The sequence below is a fragment of the Mauremys mutica genome, chromosome 11 (assembly GCF_020497125.1).
Source record: "Mauremys mutica isolate MM-2020 ecotype Southern chromosome 11, ASM2049712v1, whole genome shotgun sequence".
NCBI classification, from domain to species: domain Eukaryota; kingdom Metazoa; phylum Chordata; order Testudines; family Geoemydidae; genus Mauremys; species Mauremys mutica.
Window position 1 is genome coordinate 49,704,547 of NC_059082.1, and position 19,162 is coordinate 49,723,708.

Sequence of the window (19,162 nt, forward strand, 5' to 3'; positions counted from 1 at the left end):
GGCAGTTTGTCTTTTAAAAAACACAGATTTTTCTCAATGATGAATAAACCACTGGGGGAGAAGGAGTTAGATTAGGAACAATTTAAGCATCTCATTAAGTCTATCTAATAGAACGCATTGCACAAACACCAGTGCTGTCATTAAACACTCTCCTTTGATCCCATGTCAAAGCTCATATTGTAATGAGTAATATTTCAATTAGCTGAGGCTTGGTAAAGTGATCTCTCATCTCTCAGGCAGTTTCTGTGTTCAAAGCTGGGACAGGGAACATGGAAGTAAAGGTTCTGTAGTGAAGGCCTTCAGAAATGGGACATGTTGTGCCAAATTCAAGCCTGGCGTAAAGTGGATGTAACTACCTTTGACTTCCCGGTTCTTGTGTTGCATTTTCCCTATTCTGTTTAGCCACCTGCCAGCATGGAGACCAAGGTGGATGCTGCAGCGGTGGAGTTGCTATCCTGCATCCCCTACCCTTGCCTCCTCTCCCAGCTGTCCTCAGCACTCTCTACTGACAGAGTGCTGGATCCTGCAAGAGGCTGAGAGCTGTCTGAGTAGTACTGAGCACCTGCAGCTCCCATTGCACTCAATAGGAGTTGAGAGCTTTCAGCACCTATCAGGAAGCACTCATCAAATGGGAGGACTGGGCCCGAAGAACCACAGAGGTAGGAAAGACCCCTCTGATTATCTAGCCCATGTCTCTGCCAGCAGAGTGGTGTTCCTTACACTACACTTCCTAGTGCTTTTTGCTGTCTAGTTTTAAGCAATCTCAAGTAATAGGTCTTCTGCCATTTCCCACCAGAGTCCAATAGACCCCACTGTCTGGAGGTTTTTGATGCTATTCAGCCTAAATGTTGTTCTTAATTTCATCTCATTATTTCTAGTAATTCCCCCTGGGACCCCTCAACAGAATTACACTCTCTTCTTGCTGCTTACACTCTACAGTCATCACATTCCCCCAAAGTCACCGTACCAGACCAAGCTGCAACATACATAACTTTTAAAATCTTCTTTCTTCAATCAGTTCCTCTCACCTCTAGGTCTTCTCCAATTAGTCAATTTCTAGTGCCCAGAACTGACCACCAATCCCCTCAGAGCCTATAGAGTTACCTTGCTGATCTGCAGCCTGATGCCTTTGCACTCAGAGCCCCAAATTGCACAGGCCTTTTTTGCTGTCATATGGCATTGCAAACACACCTAAGTTGCTGTCACTCTCAACCCTAGGTCACTTTCATCATCACAACAGCACTCTGGGTTTCTCTTTCCTGTACTCTGTATCATTCACCACCACCCCGCCCAGTCGAATCTTGTTTAATTATTTTTGGATCATGTTTATGCCTCCCTAGATCCCTTTGGATGATCTATCTATCCAGATATTTATGTAGCCTTCAGCACCTCACAATCAGTAAGGAATTTTATCCTCACAACACCCCTATGAGCTAGGTCTCTTCTAACCCCACTTTGCAGATGGGGACCTGAGGCCCAGGGCAAAGTCAAGCGGCTGGAAGTGAAAGCCAGACAAATAATTCCAGTTGGAACGGCGGCACACATTTTTAACAGTGAGGGTGATTAACCATTGTAACAAACTACCAAGGGAAATAGTCAGTTCTCCATCTCCTGAAGTCTTTAAATCAGGACCAGATGCTTTTCTGGAAGATGCGCTTTAGCTAAACACAAGTTACTGGGCTCAATACAGGGGTAATGAGGTTGAATTCTACGGCCTGTGTTAGGAGGCCTTAAAAACATATGAATCTATTACATGACTTGCCCACAGTGCCTGAACCAGAACTTGAATCCTGGTCTTTTGAGACCCAGTCCAGTGCCCTCCCCACTAGTCCATCTTTCCTATGCCATCACTGTTTCCTCACTGATATTGATGACCCTTCCCAGTTAAGCATCATCTGAAAATTTCATTAGCATAACCATTTCCAGTTATCAGGCTATTGCAGTTCTGGAGGAACATCTTTTCCACAACTCATTAAAGTAAACTCCTGCTTCCTGTGTGGATCTGAAAGTTCCAATGGTATTTTTTCAATTAGAAACCTAGGAGAATGTTACAGTATCATCTGGCTATTTATACAATAGTGGTTTATATAAACTGTACTGCAGTAGGGGGATGAATCATACCTGCTACATTGAGACTATATGCAGATAAATCAGGCAGTTTGCAGTATCCCCATCACCAGAAATGCATAACCCAAGGCAATTAACTGATATGCAGCAAGCAATAGGCAGAAAGGCTTTAGCATTAATTGCTTCAAAGGCTGGGTTACCATCCTCAGTCCAATCACCATTCTTCTACTGCAGTGGGATGAGGGCTCTCACCTGTCCCCTGGGGGTTGGCTGGCCTGCCTCCCTCCCTCTTTACAATAAGTCTGACTAGATGATCACAGTGGTCCCTTCAGGCCTTGGAATCTATGAACTATAATGTGTGTGGGTGAGAGTTAGTTGCTTTCTTATTACTTTGAAATGAGGACCCCAAGTGCTCTGATACACTGATTGGGAAATTGTCTGGTTTCACTGAAGCATCTGTAAATGTCTTAATAGTCTCTCCTTAAATTCCACTTTGTACATTTCTTGTAGCATGGCTGTTTGGTGACTAGTCACAACCAACCTAGCAGTGCAAAGGGGTGGCCCCTATTCCTCCTCTCACATAGCAGAAGAGAACACCATAGTAATAACAATAAACATCATCAATAATATTTTCATTTCCAATGCACCTTCCACGCGAGGAGCTCACAGTGCTTCACAAACTGACTGAATTAATCCCGACAAGCCCTCTGCGATGTATTGCTGGTATTATGACCCCCAATACACAGATGAGAACACTGAGGTGCTGCATGTCTCAGAAGAAATTGGCATGAATGTCATTCCAGCAGCTTAACATCAGTTGATCTAGATGTGCACAAAAGACCTAAAAAAGGACAGTTGCTTTTTGTTCAGTGGACTGATCAGCTGCTGAAAAACTAATGACACCCTATTGCTCCCATCAGTGTGGCCAATAGGATTACGCACAACATAATGGCTAGCCTTCTCCAGGGTGTTGCACAGCACCCATATCCATGCCATTCCAGCCGACTCCTACTGCCATAGCTGGCAGTTTTATTCAATGTTTTAAAATGGAACTTCTCCAGTCTCAGCACACGCAGACTAGGACGTCATTCAGAAAGCAGGAATGGGAGCTGGGTGGGAATGAGGATCAGGAGCGATCTCCAGCTTTTTCATTGTGTGGAGCAGTTAGGAACACCTCCCTCCTGCCACTCCTTGCTTCTCAAACCATGTCCCTCTATGAACCTCCGTGAAGAGCTCCAACAAGCACCGGTGATCCACAGACCACAGTTTGAGAACCACTGTCCCCCTCTCTCTGATTGCCAGGTTGCAGCAGAGCTATCACAGATGTGATATTTGAAGAACAACTGAGGCAGGCTTTAGGATAACTTACCTAACAACAGGAAATAATGTATAAACTAAACACAGTGCTGCTGCTGCTGTAATCCAGCCCAGTAATCTCAGTCTCTGCAACTGGTTCCTGCCCCATCATGTGAGAGTGCTTCTCAAAGAGCCAGCTTGAAATGTGGCCATGCAAAACATCCCACACAATGAGCGGCAACTTTACAACTTCCTGCTGGACGCAGTCCTTTAGAGCACACAGCAGACCAGGTGGGTCAAAACTGAATTTAATCCCAACCCAATGAAAGGGGACTGAAGTAAGCCACCTCCATTATCCACCAACTATAGAGGAGAAACTCAACGCTTTACTGAATGTCAGCTGTCCTCAGTGATTGCTACTGAATGCCAGTAGTAGCCTAACATGCCTTCCAGCAGGAGAACTCTGTTTGGCAAGCAAGGTTTGGAATTTCCAGAGCTTCTTCCTTCAGTTCTGCACCTGCAAAGGTTTTGATTTGTTTTCTCTTTGCCTCAGAGAAGCCAATGGAGCACACACAGAAAACCATCAGATGAAGTATCAACCACAGTGGTGGAAAGAATCCTCTCCTACCTATCAGAGAAGGCTGTTCAGTTACCGTGTTGTATTGTCAATCACACCTCCAGGATTTACCATCTGCCAGCCAGATTAAACATGCTCACTGCCCCATTTCAGCATTTAAATCAGAACATTTCATCCTGTCTACAAAAATATTTATCGGCTGAGGAGAAGCTTGCAGCTATTCCCTCCTAATAACACCCTGATCTGCCCTCAAAAAAGCTTTTAGTTTAACATGGCAACTAACTAAAACCAGCAGAAAACATGATGGGGACATGGGAATTATCACAGCTATGCCTGGGGGGGGGGAGGGGTGTTCAAAGGCATCACATTTGCTCTCATATAAAAGTACAGCTTCATGCACATAACTGCACAGCAGGAACGTCACATGGTAAATGTGGCCATCACACCAGCCTCAATGCCTGCTCCTTGACATGAGAAAAGGTCACCTGGACCAGGCTAGACACAAACACTGCTGGAGGATCCTGGTGCTGCTATGGCCTTAGCTACAGTCACAAAACCTGGTATATTTTGATTATTTGTTCTATTCTTCCTACAACTGCTCACTGATATGGTCCCCTGGCATGGGTGGAGGCAGCAAAGAGAACTCTGAAAGCAACCTAGTCAAACCCTTCCCCAAAGCAGCGCTTGCTCAGGCTCAAAGCTAGTGTCCTGGTCCTGGCTACAACAAGTAGTGTCTGCTCCCATCCCTGCTCATCCTCTTACAGCCTCTTCTCCTGCATAGCACAGGCAGGGAAGACATTAATGATATTGCCTCAACGCTCAAACCAGGAAGCTCCTCATCTGACCCAGACAGTGTTCTCTGATTCTACCACCACAATGGATGACTCTTCCAAAATCAGATTGTTCAAGTGAATGCTCACAGGCAGCAGGAGCACTAGTGAGTGAAACAGGAGAGAAACCAAGAAGCATGGTGAGAGCTGGATGCCTTGGTTCTGACATGCTCCTCAGTTAGCGGAGTCTTGCTAAGTTGTCACAAAGATGTACCAACCCAGGCACAAAGTCAACTCACTTGCCCTTTATAAAGATGATGGCGAATTTTTTTAAAATTGTGTTTGACTCACTCACTAGTCCATGGAATGGCTGAGTGACATTTGGCAAAGCTCGCTTGAAACCAAAAATATAGTGGGCCCAATTCATCCTAATGGCTTCACTGGGTTTACATCAGAAATGAACTGGGCCCAGGGTGTATTGCCCTAGCAGTATAGTGAGAGGAAAGCGATTAGAAGAGAAATCCCAGCAAACAGACTACAAGAGCAAGTGTGCACCATATCCCAACTACTCTGCCAGACCATTCCTCCTGTAACCTAGAACCAGATCACATCTCACCAGCTCACTCCCGTGCTATACCTGCCAGAACGGGCACCTGCTAACAACCACTCCTTCGGAATTCTACACTAGGCACTCATGAATGGGAGACTGGAAGAGTTATTGCAGTTTGTATTTACAGAAAGTCATGTGCTTGATTATACAATCATTTTAGAAAGTCCCAAGTCTCAGGAAGAAACAGGTGTGTTTGTGGGGTGGTAAGCCCAGCCTAGAGTCTCAAGTGCAGCATTAAAGGACACACTGGAAACCATGTGGGCAGCATTCAGGCTCGTTGCAATGGTTACAGATAGACGGGGGTCCAGGTAGGCAGAACTCACCTCCATGCAGTGGTTACAGAAAGACCAGATTGAGTTTGTCCAATAGCTACTGCCAGACCAGAACTGGTGTAGGCAGCACTCACCCTTGTACAATGCTTACAGACAAGTCAAGCCCTGCAAGACACATACCTATGCAGTGGCAGTAGACAGGCTGTAGATTGCATTTGTGCAATCGAAACTGAGAACCCATATTCCAGGTAGGAAACACTTACACCTGTGCACTGACAACAGCAAGCCAAAGACAAGCCATGTGCTTATGCAATGGTTATGGTTCAGGCAGGCAGCAGATATTCTCGTGCTTTATAGTTACACACTGCACTGTGTCCCAAGAGGAAACACATGTGCTTATAGATAGGCTAAGGTCCTGGGAAGCAGTGCACACACTGGTGCAATGGTTATGAGCAGCCCAGACTCTCTACAACAACCAAAACAGATGAATGATTTTGCTCCCCCTCCCACCCCCAAATCACAATTCTGTCACTTAAGGATCCAACTTTCTAACTGGGGTCACTTTGACGGGCACACATGCCTCATGCCGGGATTCGGGAGGACTCATCGCACATGAGCAGGAAGGGAGAGAGCACTGCTCACTGCATGAGTTTACATTCCAGAGAGATTCAGCTCACCGGGGCTATTTATTTACATGGATACAATCAGAATAAAAAATCAAACCTGACCATTAACAGGGGGAGCTGCTTCCCACGCAGCAGCAGCAGCCTTTTAGGGAACCAGGGCTTAACATTCTTCAGGCTTCAGAAAGGAAACAACACCAAACAGCCCTTGACTCAATGAGTCTAATGCAGGTGTCTTGCTGCAAAACCCCTCTCACCTGGATGCCCAGAATGGCATGTTCTTACACATGCTGATGTCTTTGAGTGGCAGTGTGCCCTGGGTCCCATTCGCCACTATTTGCTCTCACTGTGGCAAGCTCAGTGCTTGGGGAAAATGTCTCTAACTCGACATCTTGGGGAGTGGGACCCCATGCCAGTGGGCTGCACCACTGGTGGATCCCCACTTAGGAAAGAATGCCAAAAACACACAGAAACTGGCTGGCATTGGAGCCCTCTAGGTGGGTGCCTGTTACCCCATTTGCTCACTCACCTGCCAATGCTCCGGTCCCTTTCTTTCAGTCTCTCCTGATTCCCCTTCTTGGAAGGATCAGTTCATTTCAGAAAATGTTTCAAACAAACAAACAATCCCCCCCCCCCCAACACACATACGCGCGTGTGCACGAGCGCTCCGTCACAGCTAATCGCTCATGCTGGGAATAGTGTCCGTTGGTCCCTGTCCCCACTTTGCAACTGCCAGATCCCCTCTCGAGCCTATCCTGCCTACACGTCCCCCACACACACCGGCCCTTCCTCCTCATTCGCCACCTATATTTCCCTCACCCATCACCTCAGTTCTCTCGCTCTCAGCTCGACTTTTTTTTTCAATCTTGTTTCTATAGAAACGAGATTAGCAGAGGGGGATATAAAACAGGCCCATGTGACTCAGATTCCGACACTAAAGAATCTCTCCCTCTCTCTGTCTGGCTCACTCTCACTGGTGTTTTACATAACAACAAGTCATTGTGCAGACGCAAAAAAAAAAGGCAAAGAGAGAGAGTCAAAAGCAAAGTATACCCTCAGCTCAGCAGCAGGGCCTGTGGGGGAACGGTTGCTAGCTCCCTGCTTCTCAGACACTCGCAGCGTAACCTGCAGGAAGTCAAAAAACACTCTTGCATTCAGCTTTTGACCAATTCCACTGCTGGGGGCACATCCAGAGATGAAACCACTTGGCTACAATGTCCTCTTATCTGTGGGATTACCAGCTTCCCATAGAAACCTGGTCTGACAACTCCCTTCCACCTGGAAATCTGACCACCCAAAAAGATGTCTGTGATGAGAACATAAGAACGGCCATACTGTGTCAGACCAAAGGTCCATCTAGCTCAATATCCTGTCTTCCGACAGTGGCCAATGCCAGGTGTCCCAGAGGGAATGAACAGAACAGATAATTACCAAGTGATCCATCCCCTGTTGCCCATTCCCAGCTTCTGGCAAACGGAGGCTAGGGACACCATCCCTGCCCATCCTGGCTAATAGCCATTGATGGACCCATCATCCATGAATTTATCTAGTTCTTATTTGAACCCTATAAGTAATAAAAAGTTAGTGGGCTAACAAGAGGGAACCATTGGTATCCTACTTATTCTGTAGGCACCAATGGCCAACCCCAGCCATTGCACCCCATGCTCCTCTCCGTGAGCTGCAGTCGTAGCTAAATGAGGCATTGCCTGCAGATGGGTTAGGGACATCAGATCCCGGCACAGGACATAAGAACAGAAGAAAGGCCGTACCGGGTCAGACCAAAGGTCCATCTAGCCCAGTATCTGTCTACCGACAGTGGCCAATGCCAGGTGCCCCTGAGGGAGTGAACCTAACAGGCAATGATCAAGTGATCTCTCTCCTGCCATCCATCTCCATCCTCTGACGAACAGAGGCTAGGGACACCATTCTTACCCATCCTGGCTAATAGCCATTTATGGACTTAGCCACCATGAATTTATCCAGTCCCCTTTTAAACATTGTTATAGTCCTAGCCTTCACAACCTCCTCAGGTAAGGAGTTCCACAAGTTGACTATGCGCTGCGTGAAGAAGAACTTCCTTTTATTTGTTTTAAACCTGCTGCCTATTAATTTCATTTGGTGACCCCTAGTTCTTGTATTATGGGAATAAGTAAATAACTTTTCCTTATCTACTTTCTCAACATCACTCATGATTTTATATACCTCTATCATGTCCCCCCTTAGTCTTCTCTTTTCCAAACTGAAGAGTCCTAGCCTCTTTAATCTTTCCTCATATGGAACCTTCTCTAAACCCCTAATCATTTTAGTTGCTCTTTTCTGAACCTTTTCTAGTGCTAGAACATCTTTTTTGAGGTGACAGATGGAGGTCTGGGGAGTCTGATCACGTACAAACATTGAGCACACTCAACTTCCACTGAAGTCAAAGGCAGCTGAAGGTGCTCAGCACCTTGCAGGATTGAACCCTGCAGCATATGATCTTCTAAAGCCCATGTGATTCCCTGAGCCTGAAATGCCCTGCGTGCAGTTCTTCACCACTGTTACATTCAGCAACAGGTGATGCTCATGAAGCAGCTGATAACTCAGCTGCCTGGGACAGCTGAACTCTTCAGTTTCCGTGTTGGTGTGGGATCCCACAGTCGAAGAGCCGATTGTCCTAGTTAATCTTTGGGGGACTTTATTGGATAGCAGACAGCACAGCCCAAAACTCCCCCCACCCTGTTGTGTACTATTCTCTTTGGGACACATCATGCACAATGGCCATTCCCTTGCAAAGTGTTATGCACCAAAAACTTCAGGTGACAAAAACGCATCATATTTGTACTACCTTTCTTGTTCCACTCCGTCCCCTTCTCCATCGTGCACATAGGCCCAGCTCCAGTGCCTACCGACAGCCAGAGGCTGGCACCACACTGCCATATGTGCAAATGGGTAGGTTACGTACACCCTGCAAATGTCAAATCAAACCAGCTTTTGGCCAAGCAATGGGTCCCCCCCATTTATTCCATATGAGCTCAAGGGACTAATGCAGGCCTGCACAGCTCGTAAAGCGGCGAGGTCCATATTACTCCAAAGAAAACAGCTGAGGGCTGAACCCCCCACCAAACCCCCCTCCAGTGTCGCCAAGCCCCCCCGAAACACAACACACACCCCAGCGCTGCCCAGCCCCCCTGAAATACTCCCCCCCCCACACGGCCCACCCCGCGGAAACAAGCCCTCCTTCCTCAGCGCTGCCCCACCGAAACAGCGGTATTGAACCTTGGAAATATGTTCTAGCGAGGCCCTAAGGTAGTATAATTAAGGTAAAAGAAAAATGTCTTTTTGCTAGTAGAATAAGATCTTCCCCCCACTTTGTAATCAATTGCCCTGTTGAATGGATGAGGTGTGACTGAGGAAGGCGTGGAAGGCAGCACCTCCAGACAGCTGCAACCCTTGGAGAGGGGATGGGAGCCAGACCAGATCAGTAGAACAGGTCAGCCACTGACTCCTCGCTCACCTCCTCAGTCCCCCCACACCTCCGGCTCGCCTACTCAGCCCCCGCCACTGACCGCCCGCTCATCTCCTCAGCCCCGCCTCCCCCCCTGCCGGCTCACCTGCCCCCCCACCACTGCCCGCCCGCTCACCTTCTCAGCCCCCTCCCCCCGGCTCACCTCCTCACCCCCCGCCACTGCCTGCCCGCCCCTTTGGCCCCCCTCCCTCACCCGCTGCTTGCCTACTCACCCCCCCACGGGCCGCACAGTGAGCCCACGCGGGCTGCATGTTGTGCAGGCCTGGACTAATGCTTATCTGCTGAATTCCGAAAACTCCATCTCCCAGTGTCTAGGTGAGGCCAGGAGAGATTGCAGTGATGGCAGTGGCAGTTCTTGGGTTAATTTCAGCTAGAACACACCAGCAGTTTAATAACAAACAGCAACACTACCTGGTAGGTTAGGAGAGAAAGGGGAGAAAAACACTGCATCGAACTGAAACTGCAATGGAAGGTGCAATTCAGATACTACTGGAATGTGGCCAAAACAATGGGGTTACATGTTCACAGTCACAAAAAGCGACACAAGATATTTAATGACAAGAAGCAATCAGGACCTCAGCTTTACATTTCATTTGAAAGACAGATGTCTCTAGCAAAGCAATGTCCCCAACTCCACAATAAGGCACTGGTCTAGAACTGACGCCAGTGGAAGAACTCACCAGCGCCACTTCCTGAAATACCTAATTTCCCATCCATTTGCTGACCTGACCCAACCCTCATTAGCTTGTAAGAGCCAATGATATCATAGCCTGCGGTCTGGCTGCAGGCTATTACATGAAGTGCTTTCTCCTCCTTGTGTGTAATGTTATCGAACTCCACAATTGTCAAAATAGGTGCTGCTTTACCTTGCTGATGTCCTCAGGATAGATTGGTCAGACAGAACAGTAGTTGGCAAACTATATGCAGAAATAGTTGGTCCCAGAGTATTCAGCCAGTACAATCTTCTCAGGGTACCATCTTGGAGGATTTATCAATGTTGTGTCCTGTGTTATAACATATGAAGTTGGGTGGGACTGCAGGAAAAGGAAGCTAAGGGCTTTTGTACCTATATGCTTATGGTGAGTTTGCTATACAATCGAGGAAGCAAGACAGGGCAGAGTAGGATCATACTCTTTAAACTGCCTCAGAAGTTTAGATCAAAGATTAAATAAGTTTAATGGTCTCACCTGACTACCTGAGAGAATCTGGTTCACATCACAAAATAGTTAATTTGGTGCAGCTAAGCACAGCTGGCCATTTCTGTTCAGAGGAGGTCCCAGACTGAAACAGGATGTACACTGCAGGATAAGAACAACTTGCACTTGGAGACTTCCTGAAGCCCAACAGTAAGTCCGAGGGATTCTGCAAGCTGGGAATTGGGTGCATTGTGGATCTGCTGGGAGGCAGAGGGTGGGACTGGAACGGAGAGAGGAGCAGCAAGGCAAGCCATAGGTGCATAGGGAGAGCTGTGAAGTGCTCATGACTGGACTAGTGGGGTGCTGCAGCTCAGGATACAAGTACAGTGTGTGTATGGAAAGCCTGCACTGTTCCTCTCTATACCACCCTTGGCTCCGATTAGGGCTAAAAGTCGCATTTTATGGGTGCCCTAAAGTCACCCCAGATAGATCAGTCAGGGTTGCGATGCCTTGGTAACACATTAACCCCTTCCATGCTAGCAGAGTGAGCCCTTCAGAGTCTATGAGCATAGAGTAGATGCCCTGCAGCAGTGAACCTACCTGTCCTTGTGTCTATTCACCACGTACCCTGTGATCTGAGCAGTGTTTTATAAAAAGCAGCATATGCCATTATCTCTGTATGGACACACAGCTAGTTAAACTGAATCCACGCTGGCCTCTTCAGAGATGGCTAAGTTAGACTTAGCAATATCTGGCTCTGAAATGCTGAGCTTTGTGAGGCACTCCAGCCCCCCCCTCCCCCCCCGGAAAGTCCTCTATTTAAACTAGAATAATGGGGTCAGGAAAACTTCCGCCAACAAACCAGCTCTGATACACATAGCTAATTATAGCTGGCATTATCAGGATGCATTACAATTAGCAAGTCAGTGGATACTATCTATTTCTGATCACAGACACAGGGCCCTTAGGTGCACCCGAGGGGGAGGCGAGGGGGGTGGAGGGACGGAGATACCTTACATGTAGGTCTAAAAATGTAGCGCAGCTGTGCTTGAGCATTACGGCAAAGTGGGTTTTAGAATGAGGGTATTTATAACAAGGACCGGAAAATAAACTCATTGCAAAATTTCCATGCAGCTCCTGGTCTCCATACCTAGTGTTGTCAATTTCACACCCCTCCAGATCTGGGTGGAGTTCAGTGCTAAGACCCTCACCCAGCTTGGTTTGAAGGATTTATGTTAGTGGACAACGCAGCCTGAGGTCTCTAGTACTGCCCTCTTCCTTCTACCTGACTTCCTCACGGCTTGGGTCTCAACTGCCCATGGAGTGAGTCCACAAGCCCCTGCAAGTGGGCACATTACTTTGTTAACACCCATATTGGTTCATGTCAGTGAAGCCCTTGTGTTGTTACATCTAGGGAGTTAGACGTAATCGAGGAAATCCAACTCTGCATTCCCAGTTTGATTTCATTGAATGAGGCCGTCACTCCTGGCTCTAGGGCATGCACAATGAAAACTGCCCGGTCAATTAACTAACGTTGACTAGGGATAGCCTCAGCCCAGGAAAGGACATACAATGATAACCAGAGTTGGCTGAACTTTTTAGAACAAAAAACTTGATGAATTTTTAGAATACGAAGAGGCAACTTTATGAAAATTGAAATGTTTGGCAAAACCAAGTTAGTTTCCATGCAGTTTTCAATTTTTGAGAGAAAAATTCAAAAAGAGACATTTTTGTATAATTTCAAATAGAAATTTTCCTTTTGTTTTGGTTTTCAAAAGCCAAACTGAAATTTTTAATAAAAAGTCAAACACAAATTTTTGTGTCGTTTTCTTTAAAATTTGTTCAGTGAAAAAAATGAGTTTTTCTTTGCAGAAATTAATTTTGGAGGTTTCAACCAGTTCTAAGAATAAGTACCCCCAGCCAGGGGTAAGCAATGCTGGAGGTCCCTGAGATACCAATCAAGTGGGTCCCATGATATATGACCCAAGATTCAGTGTACAACCTTTTCTCAAGGCTCTGCCATCTCTAGCACTGTCTAGCCTAGCTGCATCTGTCTTAGCTATTTCTAAGGGTATGTCCAGACTACCCGCCGTATCGGCGGGTAGCGATCGATTTATCGGGGATCGATATATCGCGTCTCATCTAGACGCGATATATCAATCGCTGAACGTGCTCCCGATGACTCCGGAACTCCACCGGAGCGAGCGGCAGTAGCGGAGTCGGCGGGGGAGCCGCGGACGTCGATCCCGCGCGGTGAGGACGGGAGGTAAGTCAGAATAGGATACTTCGACTTCAGCTACAGTATTCCCGTAGCTGAAGTTGCGTATCTTACATCGACACCGTCCCCACAGTGTAGACCAGACCTAAGGAGCCCAGAGCAGGGGCATTACTGGTGAGTATTAGGGGAGTGGTGAATGGAGGCTGGACAGAAGGGGATGAGAAGAGAAACATTTGATATGCCCCGCTAGGGCCTAGGTGCTAGGGAAACCCATCCTTATTCTTCAGAGGGCTCATGTTACTTTCCCCACAGAGCTCTGAGTCATCAAGAAGCAGCTCTATTTTATACTATGCAACAATGGAGCACAAGCAGTTAAATCCCCCCAGCACACTGCCCCTGATGGGGCAGAATCCTTCTGGCTTGCAGAAGCACCCTGCAGCTTTAGGTTTGGCCGTGGCACCATTGTTCTGATCCCAGCCTCACTCCCCCCGGGGAAAATCCTGAGTGAACAGCTAGTCTACACCATGCCTACTTGAGCTCTGCTGAAGTTCTGGGGGAAGCGTGTTTTCACAGAGCCTGGTGCCTTCCACCAAGAACACCATTCTCCGAGTCTCCAGCTGGGTAGTACTAGGGCCCATTAGCACAAGCACATGGGCTGATCCCAGCTGTCACGAGGGTGCATAGGGAGGGAAGAAGCGTCACCAGAAATTCTAAGAGGAAAGATAGAACGAGCGTCCCCAGCATAAAGACAAGCAAGGCTCAAAACCACCCGGTGTTGGACACCTGAACTGCCTTGCTGGAAGGAAAACCCCAGAGCTTGGCCCTCAGATGTCTGGGCCACTGCACAGAGCCTCAGAGACAGATGGTGGCAACAAGGCTCATGATGAAGAGCTGAGTGATGCTGGTGGGAATGATGGTCCCTGGCAGATTCACTTTGCTGCGAAGTTCAGAGGGAAGAGAACTGTGTGGTGCCCTTTCCAGCCCATGCTGACCCAGGGAAGTGAGAGCCGACCCTAGCCCTTTGATCAGCAGCAGGAACAAAGAAGAGTACACATTCAACTGACAACTCCCCATCGCACCGATTCTCCCTGGGCTTGAAAACCACACCCACTTGTAGCTGATTCTGGGCTGGATTGCCCCATGGTGACAGAACAATCGGGCAGAGGAGCAAACGAGGAGTAAGATGGAGAAGCAGAAAAGATGGGGTGGGGGGAGAGGGCAGAGAAGAGGATGAGTCTGTATCTGAGCTGGACTGCTGCTGATTACAAAACTTCTTGATCTGTAGGTGCAGCTACATAGGCCATCTAGTCGAGCATGCCATGTCTGATAGCAGCCAGTGCCAGCGGCTTCAGAGGAAGGTGCAAGAAACTCTACAGTTCTGGGATAACCAGACAAAGTTTCCTCCTGACCCCAATAGGTAAAAGTTGACTTGTGCCATGAGGGATGAGGGTTTCTATCTCATCATGTTTATTTTCAATCTTTATTATTGTAACTCTGGATGTTCTTATTTCCCTTATAAATGTCCAGACCCTTCCTGAATCCTACTAAGCTCTTAGCCTCAAAGATACATTGTGGCAGTGAGTTCCACAGGCCAATGGTACGTTGCATGAAAAACCATTCTTTTAAAATCAGTTTTGTGTTGAATTCCAGGTTCACTCCAAGGCTGTCCATCATCTCAACATCTCCCATTATTCTGCTCAAGAGATGCTCACAGGTGTGGCCTAAACATGCTTAGAACATGGGAAAGGTATACAGGCCCCAAACGGAGGTGTGTAAAACAACGTTATGGCAAGTGCAGCAAGTACCAGGCTCCTGCAAGGATGTCCAGTTCACATTCTCTCTGGAAGTGTGTAGCAGGAAAGCTATTTAAAAGGCTTGGTCCTTGAGGGTCAGAGGCAGCCAACATCTGAAGCTATGAATTCTGTCTCACTTTATCCCGTTCTAAGTCTCAGTTTCCCTTCTCCCTGGCAATTAAAATGGAAGGGCATCACTTCTCTCTGTCTCTCGTTGCATCACACTTAAAATCACAAGGATACTCCCCCCTACTCCTCATGCCTCACCTCCAAAGTACAGCCTTTTTGCCAGGGACATCATCTTCAAATGCAGCCTATGTCCCAGAAAAACTGGGATCACCAGTCAGGCTGGCTGCTCTGAAAGAAATACCAGAGGCATTTAGTAGATGAGAAGCTGGCCAAGTACCAGCTGGCCTGTAGCGCAACACAAGCCAAAGGGAACCAGGCCTGGCGCAGTGAGTAGGTGCATGGACTAGCAGCAAGAACTCCAGATCCGAGAATTTAACTTCACCAGCATTTGCAATACTAAAGGTCTGTATGTTGAAACCATGCCTGGGATAATAGACCAAGACAGAATTACACAGGCCTGCCAGAAGCAGAGGAGGCCAATGACCCTTCTGCTTTCATTGAGGCCTTCATAGTAGGATACTCTGGCCTACAAGGCTCCACAAGCTAAGCAGAAGGAGGATTTGCAACAAAACCTGAACTGATAGGTGGGGATCAGAAGGAATCCTGCAAGTGGTAAGAAATCATCAAACACACATGCAGAACATTTCTACCCAGCCATAAAAGGCATTACACTGGCAGTGAGAAGGATCTGCAGGTTGCAAGGAGAACGTTTTAAGAAGAACCCTTGTGTGTCCAGGCTCTGATTGACTTTTCAATGTTAAAATGTAATTTTGTCAAGGGGAGGAACTCAGTGTCAGTGGAAGAACCCAGGCAAAAGTCCCCAGAGACACATGAAAGAATGAAGAAACCAAGCCTGTTAGCTACAGCAGCAAGAAAGCTGGAACCTGAGTAGCTTGGCAGCTGCCGGCATAAGTTCTAATGATTTAGCTCCTTTCCCCATTCCTCCGGAATGTGTATTGTGTGCTGCTTCAGTCGTGTACACTGGAGTTCATGCAAATGTTAGCCAGGAATTGCTGGGAGGGTGGTAATATATTGAAGCTTAGAAAGACAGTGATTACAACTCAGACTTCTTGCCTTGTTAGGCATAAGAGGCCTTTTGGAGATTCCTTTCTTTGTTGTTGTCAGCAACCTTTTCCTTTGGAAAAGAGAGGCCAGCAAAAAGTAAATGAACCGACATGCCAAATAGCAAGAAGATTCATTATTCCCAAATCAGAGACTTTGTGCCCATTGGAATGAACAGCGAAGCTTCCACTGATTTCAATGGAGGTGTGTTATAATGCACCTTTACACTGCCAGAGCGGTGATCAGGGACCTTAGCATAAATGAGAATCAGGCCCAATTGAGTTGCTTGGTGTTGCCAACTCCTGAGATTTTATCATAAGTCTCAGGATAGTGTTTTTCATAGAGCCCCAGATTTGCAATCCTAGGGCTATGTGAGAATGTCCATTTTCATTTAAAAAAAAAAGAGGAAGTTTCTAGCCCTCGTGGCTGCAGGGAAAGAACTGAAGTCATGACCTGAGTGTGATCTCAGAAACTAGATGACAAATACAAAAAACCCAACATGTACATATAGTTAAAAAATCTTGTGATGTTTCAGCCACTCTCGGGATTGTTTGGGGCCTAATATTTGAATGTTTGCGAGTGGCAGTATTATATGGGACTTACTGCAGTGAGCAGTGCCATTGATTCAGGACAGACCCCAAGAAAGGAGGTTACTTACCTATAACTGGAGGTTCTTCAAGATGCGTTGTCCCTATTTGTATTCCATACTTGGGTATACACGCACCATATGCCTGAGTCCAGAAGTGTTTCTCAGCAGTGTCCACTGATCCGCACGTGCGTCATGCATCCCCTCATGCTTGCAGATGACACAGGCTGTGCAGGTCCACAGCGCTCCAGTGTCCCTCCTACTGCTGATTAGTACAATCCGCAGCAGCGGGGATGGAGGGCAGATATTGGAATACAGATAGGGACCACACATCTTGCAGAATTTCCAGTTACAGGTAAGTAACCTCCTCTTCTCCTTCAAGTGATAGTCCCTATATGTAGTCCATATGTGGGTGATTAGTGAGCAGTGTGTAGGTAGGTGACAGGATGCTATAGGACATGCAGTCTGCAGTACAGCCTGGCCTACAGCAGCATCCACAATCACTGCTTGGACAATGGTGTAGTGGGATGTGACCACTTGGACAGAGCACCAGGTAGAAGCATGACAGATGTCACAAGACGTGTGTGGTATGTGCCATGACTCTATGAGGCAGCGGGACACTGGATTGTGTACAGCATTCATGGATGGACCTGGAGACCCATTTGGAGATTTGTTGGGAGAAGAGGGCTTGGCCCTTTGATTGGTCAGCAATGGTCACAAATAGTTTTGGCTATGTTTGAAAGGAGCGAGCCCTGTGGAGGTAGAATGCCAGTGCACAGTGGTCAAGGGAGTGTAGGACCCTGTCTGCATGGAGAGGTGGGAGAGGAAGCACGTTGCCAGTGCCTCGAAGGATGTAGGCTTGAGTATTGGTGGGAAGGTATTGTGTAAACCCTTCATGAAAGGGATCGTGGGAGGGGGTGTAAACATGGAGGCACCATCTGCAGGGGAAAGAAAGGTACCAAGTGCTGCCGGGTGGACTCGTATAGAGCTGAGGGTAAGGCCAATGTTTTGAGATTGAGAAGGTAGTCGAGGATGATAGGTATAGATATCACAGTCAGTGAGTGGTGATGGTCAGGAGTCCACGAGGTGAAGTGTTGGCACTTAGCTCAGTAGGAGGATCTGGCGGATGCCCTCCTGCTTTGGGTAAGGATGTGTCACACTGGAATGGAGCATGCTCTGTTTACCCCATCCAAATATCAGGCTGTGAGGTGAAGAGGGCCTGGGGTGGGGTGCTGTACCTGGCCCTGATCCTGTGTGAGGAGATCTGGGAGCATTCGGAAGTGGAATGGTGAGTGGGTGGAAAGTCTCAGGAAGTCCATGAACCAGAACTGGCATCGCCAGAATGGGGTTACAAGAATTATGATAGCTCAGTCCTGGAGGATCTTGAATAACACTTGTGGGAGGAGGAAAATGGGGGCGGGGAAATCATAGCGGAGGCCGCCCGTCCGGGGAAGAGCATCAGCCTGCATATGCTCCTCTATGGCTCCCCTGGAACAACAAAGGAGCAGCTTTTGGTTTTCACAAGTGGCGAAGAAGTCCCATTGTGAGGTGCCCCATTTGTGGAAGAGAAATCGGATTGTGGCATCAAGTAACTCCCACTCATGGTTGATGCAGAGATCCTGCTGAGTGTGTCAGCCAGGGAATTCTGGATGCCTGGGAGGTACGTGACTTGGAGCATTACATGGTGTTTGGTGCACCAGTTCCAAAGGTGGATATACTCAGAGCAGAAGGAAGGAGACTTGGTGCTGCCCTGCTTGTTGATGTACATGAGCGCTGAGATGTTGTTGGAGAGTAATTGAACATGGTGGGACCAGATGAGAGGAAGAAACGCCTGACACACAAAATGGACTGCCCTCAGTTCTAGCACCTTTATATGCATCCTGGCCTTTTGTGGCATCCAGATCCCCTGGCCATGTGATGGCTTAGATGGGCTCCCCAGCCCACAAGGGAAGCGTCTGTTGTGACTGTGGCCTGCATGGTGAGATGGGCGAAGGGGGTACTGACCATGACCGTAGAAGGATCCGTCCACCATGTGAGGGAATCCACCTGACTTAAGCTATGTGGCAGTAAGAGGGAACTGGAGCACTGTCTGTCATACCACTGGCTGCGAGCATAAGGGGACGCACGATGCACGTGTGAGTCAACTGACACTGCTAAGAAACACTTCCGGACTCAGGCACATGGCACGGATGCGCACCCAAGTATGGAATACATATAGGGACCATCACTCAAAGGAGAAGCTTGAATTCTCATTTGCACTGAGAACCCTTTACCTCTCTCTGGTGGTGTAAAATGCCCTTAAAGAGGGTGCACATGACAATCTGCTCCTGACCATGTGATTTATTACTGACTTAGATTATAGTGATTACAGAGTTAGTGACTCCTATCAACATATAGCTCTAAGACATCAGACTATTATGTGTTTCTGATCAGCGATGCAATAGTAGAGAGATGTATAAAACCCATAAAATAAAAAAGCTTTTTTTCTTTTAAAGGTGAAATCTTTGCTATTTTGCTG

At 47.5% G+C, this 19,162-nt stretch overlaps 1 protein-coding gene across 12 annotated transcripts in view; it reads right to left on the bottom strand.

Annotated features, from left to right (window-relative positions):
* LOC123344354 (ankyrin repeat and fibronectin type-III domain-containing protein 1-like) overlaps positions 1 to 19,162 on the bottom strand; it is a 596,720-nt gene that overhangs the window by 79,145 nt on the left and 498,413 nt on the right. Inside the window, exon 1 of one of the 12 annotated variants that reach the window (XM_044980483.1) lies at positions 6,745 to 7,085. The exons of the other annotated variants lie outside the window; for them this stretch is intronic. The gene's annotated coding sequence lies outside the window, so the exon portion shown is untranslated. Of the gene's footprint in view, positions 1 to 6,744; positions 7,086 to 19,162 lie in introns of those variants that run through there. 12 annotated transcript variants of the gene reach the window in all.